Below are 14,181 nucleotides of genomic sequence, written 5' to 3'. Positions count from 1 at the left end.
AACATATGTATATACATATGCATATGTTTATAACTGAATCTCTGCTGTACACCTGAAACTAACATTGTAAATTGACTACACTTAAATAAAAAATAATTTAAAAAATAAGTAAAAATAAAAGCAACGCCATTAAGAAAAAATAAAAGAACACTCTAATCCCCTTAGCTGTAGGTGGTGGAGAATTCTGGTTGTAAACACCAAGTCCACTGGATCACTCCAGCAATGGCTGTCACTCTTTCTGACCATCAGAGAGTCACTTGCTTCACTGAGGTTTCTTTTCTCTTCTGTGAAAGGCTACAGCTGCAACTAACGATGTATAGAATCTCATCATTCACAAGCCCAACAAGTAGTGAGGACTTCCCATGGGCCAGGCTCTGGACAGAGGAAAATATAGGGTCCGGAATATATTCATGGGTAGAAGAAGTTTGTGCCATAAAGACGTTAATTCTTCCTGTTTTGATAGACAGATTCATTGCAATTCTGATTAGAATTCCTACCAGATTTTTCTTGGAATGTAACAAGTGAATTTATGGTCAAGATTAGCCAAGAAATTTCTTTAGAACCACCACTGGGGAGGGGTGGATAGGTCATTAATTTCCACGGCTCTTTCTGAAGTGATAAAAACGTTCTGGAATAATAATGGTTGCACAACTGTGAATATGCTAAAAGCTGCTGAATTTTACCATTTAAATGGATGGAATTCATGGTGTGTGAACTATATCACAATAACGCTGTTATATGAAAAAATATTTCTTGACAAATATTTTTCTTTTTATACCACTAGTCTGTCCCACAATTTAAGAAAAACAAAAAACCAATACAAACCAAACTGTGCCAGGAGTTCTTTAGGACTGCAATATCCCTGGGTCTCCAAGGCCTCTGGTGATGCTGTTCCTGTTAACACACACTAGCTGGGCTGGGCTAGCTAGGGACTGTAACTATCTTTTTAAAATTGACTGTCACACGTTTCACCCTTGGAGAGGGAAGGAAGGAGGATATCACAGCTTCATGCCTTCAGCTCATTTTTAACAGAACCAAGCCCTGCTTTCACCACTGTTAATCCCTCTCACTATAAAAACACGTGACATCAACAAGCACCGCCATCATAACACCTGAAAGTGTTCAAGATACTTACCTGCGGCAGAAACACTGAGGGAGGAGACAGAAGCTTGCTCAGCACTGATGCTCCCTTTTCCCGACTCCACCAGGTGAAGCTGGGCGCTACAGCCAGAGGCTCTCAGTCCGGGGAGCAGCACACACGCCACTGAGCTGGTCCTGAGGGAGGGTGAAAGGGAAAGGAGGGCAGCCCTAGGGGGGAGGGAAAGGGGGGGTGCGGGCTGCAGCCCCGCTCGGAGGCCAGCCCCAGCCCCAGCCCAAGCCGCCCGCCCCGTCCGGGTGTGCAGACCCCGCCCGCCCGGGACACAGCCCGCCCAGTGGTGGGGACGGGTCGGCGGCCTAGGAGAGGAAGCCCGGGAGGGGAGGACTCGCCGGCGGGAGAGGGGAAGCGGACGCCAGCCGCGGACTGAGGGGAGCCCGGCTGGGCCAAGAGGCGCAGGGGCACACCTGGCCCTGGACAGCTGTGGCCGGGACGCCGGGGCAGGTGGCGCGGGCAGAGGGGTCTGGCCCGAGCAATCCAGCTGAACACACGCTGACTGGCGCCCTGGGGGGCTGTGACACGCCGACCGCCCTCCCGCAGCCGCCTCACCCCTTTCCCGATATCCCCTCACCTTGCACTTCCACAGCCAGAGGCCCCGGCCCCAGGCAGTAGCCAAAGGCCTACAGGGCGACAGAGCTGAGAAGCCATTGGGGCCGATCCCCGGCTCGGAGCTGGAGCTTCCAACCCGCGGTCCAGCTGGCAGCAACTGCGCATGCGCAGGAGGGCCAGCGATCCGCTCTGGGTCCTGAGAGAGAAGGGGAACCGAGGGAGGGAGAATAGGGGAGGAGGAGGGGAGGCGGGGAAAAGTGGAGGGAGACACATGGACAGGAGGAGCAGAGGGAAGGCAGTTATCTGGAATTGGGAGGGGAGTAACAGAGATGGGGAGAAAGCGTTTTACCTCTTGTGGCACCCCGAAGGAGGCAGCAGTCCTGCCTATACACCCTTCTCTTACCCGTCATTGCCCACAGCTCATATTTTACGTCCCTGGCCCAGCCCTCCAGCTAAGGTCTCTGCAGAAACCCTACGGGTATCATACCCGTTGCCCCCACAAGGAGCTAGGTTTACTGTTGCTCAGGGAACCAAGCACCCGCAGGTGTTGTTTCTCAGAACTACCTTGGGAAGAGTACATATTCCCCTTTTACACGCTGGGAAACAGGCAGGCACGATCTCTGCCTTAGCTCCACTGTCCCAAATGTTGGGCTGGCAGGGAGCGGGAGGTAAAATGTCAGAGCCCCAGAAGGAGCAGACTGCCTGAGTGTTGGTGTAGAGTCCCCATCCCTCCTGGGTAAACCACACCCCAACCTCGGGGAATAATCAAGGGCTCACCGTAGGCCCCTGTGTGTGGGAGAGCTGCCCTCAGTCCCAGTGTCCAACTTGCTAGGTAGGTAGAAGTGTTATTGAGTCCAAATTCATTCTCCTCAGTGCAGGACAGGCCAGTAAGTTGGGAGACCAAGTGTTGGGGCATGGAATAGCAAGTTTCTGTAGACCTAGATGGCAAACTAATGTCCTGGAAAACCATCTCCCCAAGTCAGAATTCAGGCTGCTTTCCTATGTGCTTGGTTTTTGCAAACTTCTTGGTGTAGGAATTCCTTCTTGTTAGAATCCTTTGTTCTTGCAGCTATCTCCCTGGGTCAGATCCCTGTAAACCTCCAACAAAACAAACGTTATTTTCTATTCTGCAACGTGTTATCTTTATATGATTGGAAAAGTGTTAAATACCCTTAAAGGTCAGAGCCTTCAGAATAGGCTCGCCTGTATATTTTAGGCTCTAGGCAACATTGTTTTACAAGCAAGAAGAAGCCTAGGAGACAGAGCACAGGGTTAAAGTCAAAGGAACAGATCTAATATGGAGTCAGATTTCTTCTTTTCTATTACTGTGGCAGAAGCCACTTGAGGATTTAAATCCCTTAAAGTTAAAAATAAGTAAAACTTTAAAGGAATTTACATACATTGGTGGGAACTTGCATAGCATATCTGGAAAAGCACACAAAGGATTGTAAACATTGGCATCTCCAGGGAGGCATGTAAGAACAGAGGATGAGGGAAAACTTCTTTCACTTGAGTATTTTTTGCTCTGTTTGAATTTTTTTAACCATATGCATATATTTCTTTTTCAGTTAAAATAAATGTGTAATGGAGCAAAGGAGTAACTAGCTCAGCAAATACAGCAGCCATAGACTCACTGAGTCATCATTTTCGATTTAAGCCAGGAAGCATTGATTGTCTCTCTCCTATGTGCCCAGTGCTGTTTTAAAACTCTTTTATATATTTTTTTAATAAAATAATAACATGCTATCCCTCACCCCTGCTCAGGGCTGGTGGGAAACCAACTGAGTTTTTATTGAGTTGTTTTCCAAGGAGTAGAGATGAGTTATAAACAGAACACAACTTCAGGGCAAAACAGGCGGACTGGTTTTCCAGCAGGCCAGATAGCGATGACGGGTTTTCAATAGAGGCGCACAGAGGCTGAGAGAGAAAGCCTCCAGGACCCTACAGAAAGCTGCCCACAGTGCCTTCTCCATGGCACTACTGAAATAGGAAAGAACAAATCTGACTCCATATTAGATCTGTTCCTTTGACTTTAAACCTGTGCCCTGTTTCCTAGGCTTAGTCTTGCTGTTTCTGCACCTTTTGTGAAACAATGTTGCCTAGATCCTGAAATATACAGGAGACCCTATTCTCAAGGCTCTGACTTTGAAGGATATTATCACTTTTCCATTCGTATAAAGATAACAAGATACAGAATAGAAAATAACATTTGCTTGTTGGAGGTTTACACGGATCTGACCCAGGTGAAGAGCTGCAAGAACAAAGGATTCTAACAACAAAGAATTCATACACCAAGTTTGCAACAACCAAGCATTCCCGCTTCCCCTTTTTAATATAAGAAGAGCCTGAATTCTGACTTGGGATGATGGTTCTCCAGGACATTGGTCTACCATCTTCTCCGCTGGCTTTACAAATTAAAGCCGCTATTTCTTGCCCCAAATCCTTGTCTCCTGATGTGTTGGCCTATAATGCACGAGTAGAACAAGCGTGGACTCGGAAACACAAACATACATTGAAAGTACGCATTTGGTATATTAAATGACCTGCTTCCACTCGTATTCCTGAAGGTTTTCTTCTCTTGACCACTCCTACTTTATTTATGAAAAACCTGTCATGTGGACACATTTCCTTCTCTAGCCACTACCCTTCCATGTAAAAACTGATGCCAAGAAGGCAATGGAAGTTGCTAGAAGGTATTACCTGGCCAAAAAAGAGCAGAAGTGGGTTCTGGCTGATGTTCAGGAGCAGGCCGTGGCACCTGACAAGATGTCATAAGTACGGATAGACAGCTGGGCACCAAAGGAGAAGCTTCTAAACTTCCATGAGGGAATTGTTGGATAGGAAGGAACAGTCCCAGACTATAGCTCTGATCCCACCACGAGCTTCCTGGGCAAGGCTGGGCAAGTCATTTAAATTCTCTAGACCCTTGCTGTCCAACACGGGAGCCACCAGCCACATGCAGGATTATGATGTTATTCTGTAGCCAGACAGAATTATAAATAAACACTTTATTGCAAAGGGTCAGCAGGTATAATATTTAAAAACATTTTTGGTTATCTTGCCCTAACAAGTTATTTTTGTATGTCTAGCTTTCTGTGGGTTGTAATGCCTGCAACTAATGTTTCCCTTACAGTGAGGTATTTTGAAATTATAAGTTACTGGACACAGTACACTCATATCACAGTTGAAAAAAAACTGATCTAAATAAGCAAGGTGATCTGACTTAGTAGTTATGAGCAGGGGCTCTGGGGCCAGCCTGCATAAGTATTAATTCTCACTCTCCCTCCAGGGAGTTCTGTGTGAATCTTGGACAAATTATTGTTGCTGTTGTTGTTGTTGTTGTCATTGTCATTGTTATTATTTGTGCCTCTTTTCCCTTACCTTTTAAATAGCGAGGAAAATGTAGACTCTATCCCCTACAGTGTTGGCAGGATTAAATGAGTAAACGTCTGTGCTGCCCACTTCCCTGGGTTTCAGCATTCTCCAGGCAATCAGTGCCAAACGCAGTGGCATTCTCCACTGTCTTCGTCAGTCTGGGATTCTGTAACAAATTACCGTGTGTCGGGTGGCTTAAACAACCAGCATATTCCTTATGGTTTGGAGGCTGAGGCTTTCAAGGTCAATGTATCTGGGAGAGGATTGCCAGCTCGAAGATGGCTGTCTTCCCACTATCTTCATGGCCCAGAGAGGAGAGAGAAGCAAGCACTTTGGGGCCCTGTATAAGAACACTAATACCATTCATGAGGGCAATACTCTCATGACCTCATTTTATCCTACTAATCACCTCCCAAAGGCCCCGCATCCTTATATCATCAACCTGGGAGATGAGGTTTCGACATATGGATTTTGAGGGGATGCATTCAGTCCACACATCGGCTAACTCTCCCAAACATGCAGTCATCAAACCTGTAGCTAATTTCAAAATAATGTTTATATCTCTCTGCCCATTTCCATTCCTACATCTACTAACACTGAAGCCCTGCTACATTTTATTTCTTATTTTCCTTGTAGAGGTTTAATTGATTCCTCTAACTCCAAGGATTCGCTCACTCCAGTCTGCTTGACAGCCCTGCCAGGTAGGACTTCCTTAAAACACCTTCCCACTTCACCTGGTTGTTTTTTAGGTGTAAATGTCAGAATTCTCTCCACACCCCATCCTAGACCTTTAATCCCTTACACTACCGCTCACTATGTTATTTTCCTATTACCACTGTAACAAATTCCATTAAGCTTAATAGCTTAAACCAGCACAGACTTATCAGCTTATGGCTGTGGATGTCAGAGATCCAACACAGTTCTCATTGGGATAAATTCAAGATACCAGCAGGGTTCCTTCCTTCTAGAGGGTCTAGAAGAGAATGTTTCCTTTTTTTTTTTCCAGTTTACAGAGGTCACCCACCTTCCTTAGCTTGTGCCCCTCAACTTCCTCCATTTTCATGGTCAGCAGCCTTTCTGAACATTGCTCCATCGCTACACCGCCCTCTGATTTTAAACTCAGCTGGGAAATATCCTCCAATTTAAGGACCCCTGTGATTACATTCAGCCCACCTGGACAATCCAGACTACTCACCCTATTGTCTCATCTCAGGATCCCCTTGTCCCATCCCACTCAGGCAGTATGTATGTGGCTGTGACATTCACCTTGTGTAACATTTCCTCATGAGCAATTTATGGTTCAAGGCACTTATAAGTGACTTTTTGTTTTTCTTCCTTATCCTTTCTACATTCAGTTTGTCTGGTGAGATTATATGAATCCTTTTTATTTGTGCCCCTGCACTAATCTATAATAATGTATCATGGGTTTAAAGGCTAACTAATAGACAATTTAGGAGACAGAAATCCTCTAAGATTTTTAATCCTAAAATATCTGTCATCCCTTTTGCCATGTACAGTAACATGTCACAGGTGGCTACCCTGTGGCCGGGGAGGGACATGATTCTGCCATCACACTCCCCTCATTCTTACCAATGTGCTGATCAACTAACCAAGGATCTATGCTCTCCAACTCACTCACTTCCTCCTCCTTTGCATTGACTATCCTGTTCCCACCGCTTCCTTCATTCACCACATCAGGATTTCATGACCACATTCTCCCCTAAATGAAATGGGTATCTTGCATCTAATGCCTGACAGCTGTTCTTATTGTACATGCACACACTGACCTACACATAATCCCGTCCATCTCTTTATTTTCCTAGAATCTTCCAGAAGAATCAGTTCCATGATGATGATGATGATACTGACAATGATGACAGGGGCCTCTCAAGGATTCTGATAAAGAGGGAATCGATAAAGGGAGGGAATCATTGCAAAATTGCCCCAGAAACAGGCTTAAAGGTAAATAACTCTTATAGTGTTTAATGAAATTGACTAATATTTAACTATTTTTAAGACTTTATATCACTGAATTTAAAATTTTAACGGGAATTTTCATTCACCACTAACCAAGATTCAACTCTGGGACCAAAATCTAAGGATTTCTGTCTTCTAAAAAATTGTCCACTAGCCTTTTAAACACGTGATCCTTTTAAAAAGTTTAGTGCTGGGCTGAAAATAAGCAGGATTCATATAATCTCACGAGACACAGTGAATGTGGAAAGACTAAGAAATAAAAATAAAAAGCCATTCATAACGTCTTGAACTTTACGTTGCTCACAGGGGAAAATGTTTGCCAATGTGTGTGTCACATCAACATGACGACTGAGTGGGATGGGGAAGCTGATCTTCCTCATCAGTCATTTATGCTGATTTGTTAGATGCCAAAACAGTTTCCTCATTGAAATTGCTTCTAACAAGTATGGAAGAATTTAGGTTCTACCAAAAGCAGGCTGAACATTTTCCCCTGCTTTCAGGTCTCTGGACTGAATGTCCCCACAAGAAGGACATGATTATGTTTCATAGGGAAGTCTTCCTGAGAAGCAACAGGCTTTTCTAGGGCAGAACTGCAGGGCCCCCCATGGAGGGCTGGAGGAGGTCTAGAGGGGACACTGGAAAAATAGCAGGAGTGAATTCAGATACTGCTGCTCAGGTCGCCAAAGACAGCATTGCTATCTCTAAGGATATGACATTCTCCCAAATTTTCCATGAGTGAAGGAGCCTGTGAACACTAAGCAGGTTGTTAAGACACAGCAGCACATAATTTGCGTGACAACACAATTAGAGTATGATTTGATATTTGCAAAATAACTAGCCCATTGTTCTTTGAAACTGCAGCAGTAGCAATAGAAATAAAAAAGACTGAGCCGTCTTGGAGACAACAATCAATAAACAATTCTAAATCTGCAGAATTCCTTGACAATATTCAAGCAATGAGCTAGATGTGTGCTGCAGATACCTCTTACTGCAGGGCTCACTCCTGCAAAGCATAGAACTAGTTTCTCAGCACACAGAGGGAACCAAGTCAAGAGTCCTAATCTTTTGAGATTTACTAAATGGCTGGAAAGATCAGACAAGTACATACAGGCAAATATGATTAAATGGAATCAAATAATATCAAATGTGATTTGAGCACAGACGAAAGGGAAATTCCTTTCACCTGGGATCTAGAGAGACTTCTTCAGAAAATGTGGCTCTGGAGACGGCCAAAGACATGGGTGGAATTTTGGCAGAACAGGATGTAAGGAATTTAAAAACTTATTCTATAATTCATATAAAAATTCAAAGGATCCCAGAAATCCAAAACAACTTTGAACAAGAAAAACAATGTTGGAAGACTTGCACTATCTGATTTTCAAACTTTTTTTTTATAAAGCTACAGTAATCAGAAATTAGGGTGTTGGTGTAAAACAGGAAAATAGAATAATGGAACACAATAGAATGTTCAGAACTAAACCAAGACTTATACAGACAATTGATTCTCAAAAAGGATGCTGTGGAGAAAGGATCTTTTCAGCATGTAGTGCTGGAACAATTAGATAGTGATACGCAAAAAAAAAAAATGAACTTTGATTCACACCTCACAAAATATACAAAATTTACCTCAAAATGGATCATAGATCTTAATAGGAAATCTAAAACTATAAAACAGCTAGGAGAACAAGCATAGGCTTAAGCTTTATGGCCTTGGGTTTGGCAAATTTTTCTTTGCTATGACACCAAAAGTATCATCTATTTTAAAAAGAAACTGATAGAGTGAACTTTATGAACATGAAGACTCTTCAATGCTCTTCTAAACACTGCTAAGCAAATGAAAAGACAAGCCATAGACAGAAGCTATTTGCAGATCATATATCTGATAATGGTCTCTCTTTGTATCTGATCCAGAATAAAGAGGTCTCAAAATTCAATAATAATTCAAACACCTGAATGAATGAGGCCAGAAAACACACTTCAGTAAAGATATCCAGATGGATAATAAGCATATGAAAAGATGCTGATTAAAGGTGTCATTAATGATTAGAGAAATACTTTTAAAAACCACAGTGAGATACTAGTTCACATACATACTAGAATGAATACAGTTAGAAAGACTGACCTTACAAGGTGCTGGCAAGGAAGTAGAGCAACCAGAACTGATACACACCACGAGGAATTTACAATAGTACAACCATTTTGGAAAAGTCTTTAACAGATTCTTTTAAAAAGGTAAACACCTATGTACCATATAATCCAGACATTCCTCATCTGGTGCTTTAGAAAGGAAAAGCATATGTCCATACAAAGACTTATAACCAAATATTCACTGCTATTTTATTTATAATAGCACAAGTTGTAAATAACCCATGCATCCATCAAGAAGTAAATGCAGAAAGAAATGATGGTCTATACAAACACTGCTCACAATAAACTCTTCAGTAAAAACTCAGCACTAAACAATACTCTACTATAAGACAAATAAGCTATTAATACAGCAACACAGATGATTCTCAAAATAATTACACTGAATGAAAGAAGTCAGACAACATAGAGTAGATACTGCATGAATCCATTCATATAAGGATCTTGAAAATGCAAACCAATATGTTGTGATAGAAAGCAGATCAATGGTTCCCAGGGGAAGAGACAGGGAGGGAGGGAGGGACAAAAAAAGTCAGGAGAGAAGCTTTGTGGGTGATGGGTATGTTCACTGTCTTGAGTGTGGTCATGGTTCCTTGGGGATATTCTTACGTCAAAACATATTAAGCTGTACACTTTAAACGTGTGAAAATTATTTTGCCAAGTATACCTCAAAGCTGTTTTAAGAAAAAAGGCACTTTAGTCCTGATCCACCTCAGCGCCTGATTGGAGTGACATGATCAGTCGCTCACACTGTCTGCCTAACGGGAAGGTAGAAAAGCTCTCACAGAAGATAACATGGATTTTTCATTTGCAATGTCTGCCATGTAATAAAGAATTTCTAGACATGCAACATGTCCAGACTATATGACAGATAACATGAGAATAAGGAGCATTAGACAAAGGATGCAAACCCCAGGTGATGTAGGCATCAGAGTTACCAATAAAGGCTATAAAATACTTTTAATATATTCAAGAAAATAAGGAAATGATGGGAGAATAGATAACAGGGTAGAGACTTTCACCAGAGAAATATACTGGAATGTATTTTTAGGAAAAATCAAACTGATACTCTAGAACTGAAGCTTTCAGCTCTGGAAACAGGTAAACAGAGCTAATTAGGATCCCTTTTAAGTAAAACTTTCAGTAATTCTGGGTAAAATATAACAACAAAGTAACACAGAGCTAACTATGGAAAGAGAAGTTCCCTGATGACAATACAAAGAGGACACTTAAAGCCCAGAGTGGTCATCTTGTGAGCTGATGCCACCGCACCCTGGAGGGAAGGGGTTTTCATCTGCACATAAATAAGGATACAATGTCCATGTAGGAAAAAGGGTCCATACCAGATGTAGAAGACTCTTCCTCTATATCTATATAGTCAGAGACAGAGATGTAAAGTGGCAGCAGAGGTCACAGTGACACAGGGCCCTGGGCCAAGGAGTGTGAGCACCTCTGCAAGCTGGGAAAGGTAGGATGATGAATCCCTCCCAAGAGCCTAGGTGTGGAACTTAGCCTTGGCCACTCCTTGGTTTTAGCCCACTGACATTGACTTTGCACTACTGCACCCTAGAACAGTGAGAAGATGAATGTGTATTGCTTTAAGCCACTGAGTCTGTGGTCCTTTGTTACAACAGCAATAGGAAAGGAACTCAGGAACCAATATGAACTTGAACCACAGGCTGCCTTCTGTGCTGGCAGGGAGTCCTTTGTCTCTGATCCTGGGGGAGTGTCCTGTCCTCTGGCAGCATCCACAAACTACCTCATGCTAACTTGGCAGTTTGCAGAGGGTTAAATCTTATCCCTGCACAGTTCTTGATATTTAGTTAATAAAAATGATGGTGTCATCATGGGTATTTTTCCATCTTTTAAATACCCTTCAGTCTTCTAATAAAGCTACTTCTAATTAAGAGACCATGTCAATAGTTTTCAATCTTCATAATAAATAACTGTGGTTTTATCTGGTTACTTAAATTATGAATAATAATGTTCACATTTGTAAAAGTTATTAAAATCAACATTGTTTAATGAAAATATCATTTCTTTTCGCATGAACATGTATTAACTACAAGAAATGTTCCATGCTTTCTTCTACGATTTACTGTTAGAGCCTTAAAGAATAATATTTTCCTCAAAAGATATTACGGCAAAGGGATTTCTTTTGGTGGAACTGTTCCGGCATCAAATCTGGTGCATGTCTCAGGCCACTGGCAACATAGAGATGATAGAAATTAGGAGGCATTATAAACACAGAATCATTTTTAAAGGAATTAAAAAAACTGGATGTGTGTAAACAAAGAATCAGAGAATATTCTGGTGAAATAAATGTATTTTTCAGCTTAAGCAAGACATGGGGTGAATAAATCTGAAATGAAAAAACCACCCAGAGATTAGCAGCGAGTCATGCATGCAGTGTGAATGATCAAAACCAAGTTGTTTCCAAACCAGTGTGCAGGCTTGATGCCTTCATGAATCAAATCTGTGTGGCACCAGGCCACCTCGAATACATGTTGATGAGGTATTTATAAGCCCTTCACCATCCCAAATCAAAGCCCACGCACGAGCCACAAGACCATCACCTACACATTTGGAAAACACACAACATGGTGAATAGCACTTTTCTTGTTCAGTAGCCGGTGGCAGCGAACTGTCAGCAGACAGAGATACAGGGACACAGAGGCACCTCCCCTCACTCAGCTGATAAACTTCCGTGCATCCCTGGGGACAGGATTGTCATAAAATGCACCATGGATTGATCCTCCTCCTAGGAAAGGAACCGTAGTGCTGTCATTAGGTTTGAGCAGGGGTGGGTGGAGGATCTCAGAAGAGTTGTTTCAGCACACCAATAGAATTCTTGGCCACCGTGACCACGAAAGACAAGTCCCCTGCCATCCCGGTAGGCACTTGGGCTCCTGACAAAAGCTGGGCTCAGTAAAGGGTTGAGTAGAAGGCACAGACCTGAGGGATGCCCCAGCAATAGGCAGGAGGTAGGGCCTGGTTTATACTGCTCTGGGTGTATCCCAGACTCATCCGAATACGAAATCAGAAATTTGCAAAACAGCAGAGCTGGGGTGGATCATCTACTCCAGACTCCTCACCTTACAGTTAAAAGGGTGGCAACCCTGACAGGCAAAGCAACGTGCTAAAGGCAGAGCGTGGAAGTGGCAGTGCCAGATGAAACGCAGCGTGCAACCCCCGTTCAAGGCCGCTGACTCTGACGACGGGGCCAAGGTTTCCAATGAGGAGAATAAGACAGTGTAAATACTTTGTTCCCCCTAAAACCCCAAATGTTTTTTAAAGGCACAAAAACTCACCTTAACTAGATCTCTTCTGAGGGGGCTCTCTTCTGCTTCTTCGTCTTTCTGTCTCCATTTCCCTCTCTCAGACACAAACACATTCAGTTTTGTGAAAGGGGACTTCCTTCCATACAAAGACAGACTTCACATCTTCAGAAAGATACCTGAGAAAGCACGTTTCTCAATTCAAGTCTTTGTGGGAGTTCTGGGCAACTGGCTTATTTTCTAGAACAATCGGTAGTTACAAAATCAGGAAATCATCTTCCACAAAGGCAGAGTTCTGGTCCGTGTTGATAAAGTTGGGGATGTCACATTTCATGAGTCTGTTCGGCTCCTCCTCTGGCCACCTGCTGCATCTGATGGCTTCCTGGAGCCGAATAACACTGTAAAGGGCTATGGTAGGGATACCAGCTTTGGCCTTGTCCAAGTGGTCCACTTCATTGATGTAGCAGTGAAAGAGGGACCTAGATTCGTCATTGCACTGCCAGAGAACACCTTGGGCAGCAGCGGTCTTCCAAAGTCTGACACAAAGCTGTTGAGTCTAAATCTCTTCTCGGGAGACTCTGCATTGCTACAAAGAAAACCAAAATAAAATATCGTTCACAGTGTAGCTCGGTGACCTGAAGAATCATAGTTTTTGCCATCTACTGAGAGTAAATCCCTGCACAGAGCATGCTGACATGCACTGGAATTGAAAGACATCACTTCTGAACACATACAATTAAACCCAAGGCAAAAGTCTAAAGTGAGGGCCCATGGACCATCCTAAAAAGACATCGTTCCCTGAGAATCCTCAATATTGGTGCCTCGCACACCAGTGTTTCTCCGTGGGACACTCAGATCTCTTCATCAGGATTCGTTAAAGTGCTTCTTAAAATGCAGAATCCTGGGGTGCACACCCTCAGAGTCTCCAGAGGTAGCGACTGGTAGTCTGTATTTTCATAGCCACCAGGATAACTAAACATGCTCAGGTTTAGCACCGCAGTCTACATCGGGTCACCTGAGCATCGACAATTCTGTCTCACGGGATGGGGGGTGCCATGTGTGTCAGGGTGCTGTCCTACCCATGTGTCTCCCCTGATTCTCAGAACTGACAGTGCTGCCCCATTGGGCACGAAATACCACCGTTTCACAATGCATACGCAGGGCGCCCGACTGAAAAACAATCAGTGATAGGAGAGGGGACAAAACTCAGCTTCCTGTTACCTTGTTTCACTTACTGTGGGACGAGTGATCAATTCAAGGGTAATAAATCAGTGAATGAGTGAATAACATGACTCGCGTTAGTCCCACGATTGCCTGGAAGAACAAGCCTGGGCACATTGAGAACCATAACAGCCCATCTACTTAAATGTCATCCTACACAGATCTATGTAAAGGTTACTTCCACCCAGGCAGTGACTCCAGAAGGGCAAGAATCATGTATGAACACACTCTCAAATCCAGAACAGAACCTGACAACAATTAGGCTCTGGAGTCTGTGTTTAGCGAGTGTGGAATCTCAGTGATTCCAGCTCTTACACCTTGCCTTCCCATCCCACCACACACGATATGGCCCTTATGTCCAGTTCTCCCGGGGCTGGGGCCACGGAACCCATTTATAGGACTGGAAGAATCTGATCATTTAAACCATCCCCCAGATTATCATCAAGAGTCACCTGCATTTCAGGGATCAGTAATCCCAGA

General features: G+C 43.4%; 1 protein-coding gene and 1 long non-coding RNA gene across 2 annotated transcripts in view; both read right to left on the bottom strand.

Annotated features, from left to right (window-relative positions):
- The window catches only part of LOC140693517 (uncharacterized), an 81,572-nt gene extending 79,644 nt beyond the window's left edge, over positions 1 to 1,928 (bottom strand). The window contains exons 1-2 of the mRNA XM_072957337.1: positions 1,728 to 1,928; positions 1,136 to 1,275 (exon numbers count right to left, since the gene is read on the bottom strand). The gene's annotated coding sequence lies outside the window, so the exon portion shown is untranslated. The remainder of the gene's footprint in view (positions 1 to 1,135; positions 1,276 to 1,727) is intronic.
- A 2,480-nt stretch (positions 1,929 to 4,408) lies between these two features.
- Positions 4,409 to 12,790, bottom strand: LOC140693531 (uncharacterized). Its single transcript, XR_012069294.1, has 3 exons — positions 12,514 to 12,790; positions 5,087 to 5,246; positions 4,409 to 4,682 (listed from the first exon to the last, which is right to left on the bottom strand). It is a non-coding gene; the product is annotated as an uncharacterized lncRNA (long non-coding RNA).
- Positions 12,791 to 14,181: the final 1,391 nt, after the last annotated feature.

The sequence above is a fragment of the Vicugna pacos genome, unplaced genomic scaffold (genome assembly GCF_048564905.1).
Source record: "Vicugna pacos unplaced genomic scaffold, VicPac4 scaffold_19, whole genome shotgun sequence".
NCBI classification, from domain to species: domain Eukaryota; kingdom Metazoa; phylum Chordata; class Mammalia; order Artiodactyla; family Camelidae; genus Vicugna; species Vicugna pacos.
The sequence above is the reverse complement of the archived record's forward strand: the minus strand, read 5'-3'. Positions and strand labels throughout refer to the sequence as shown.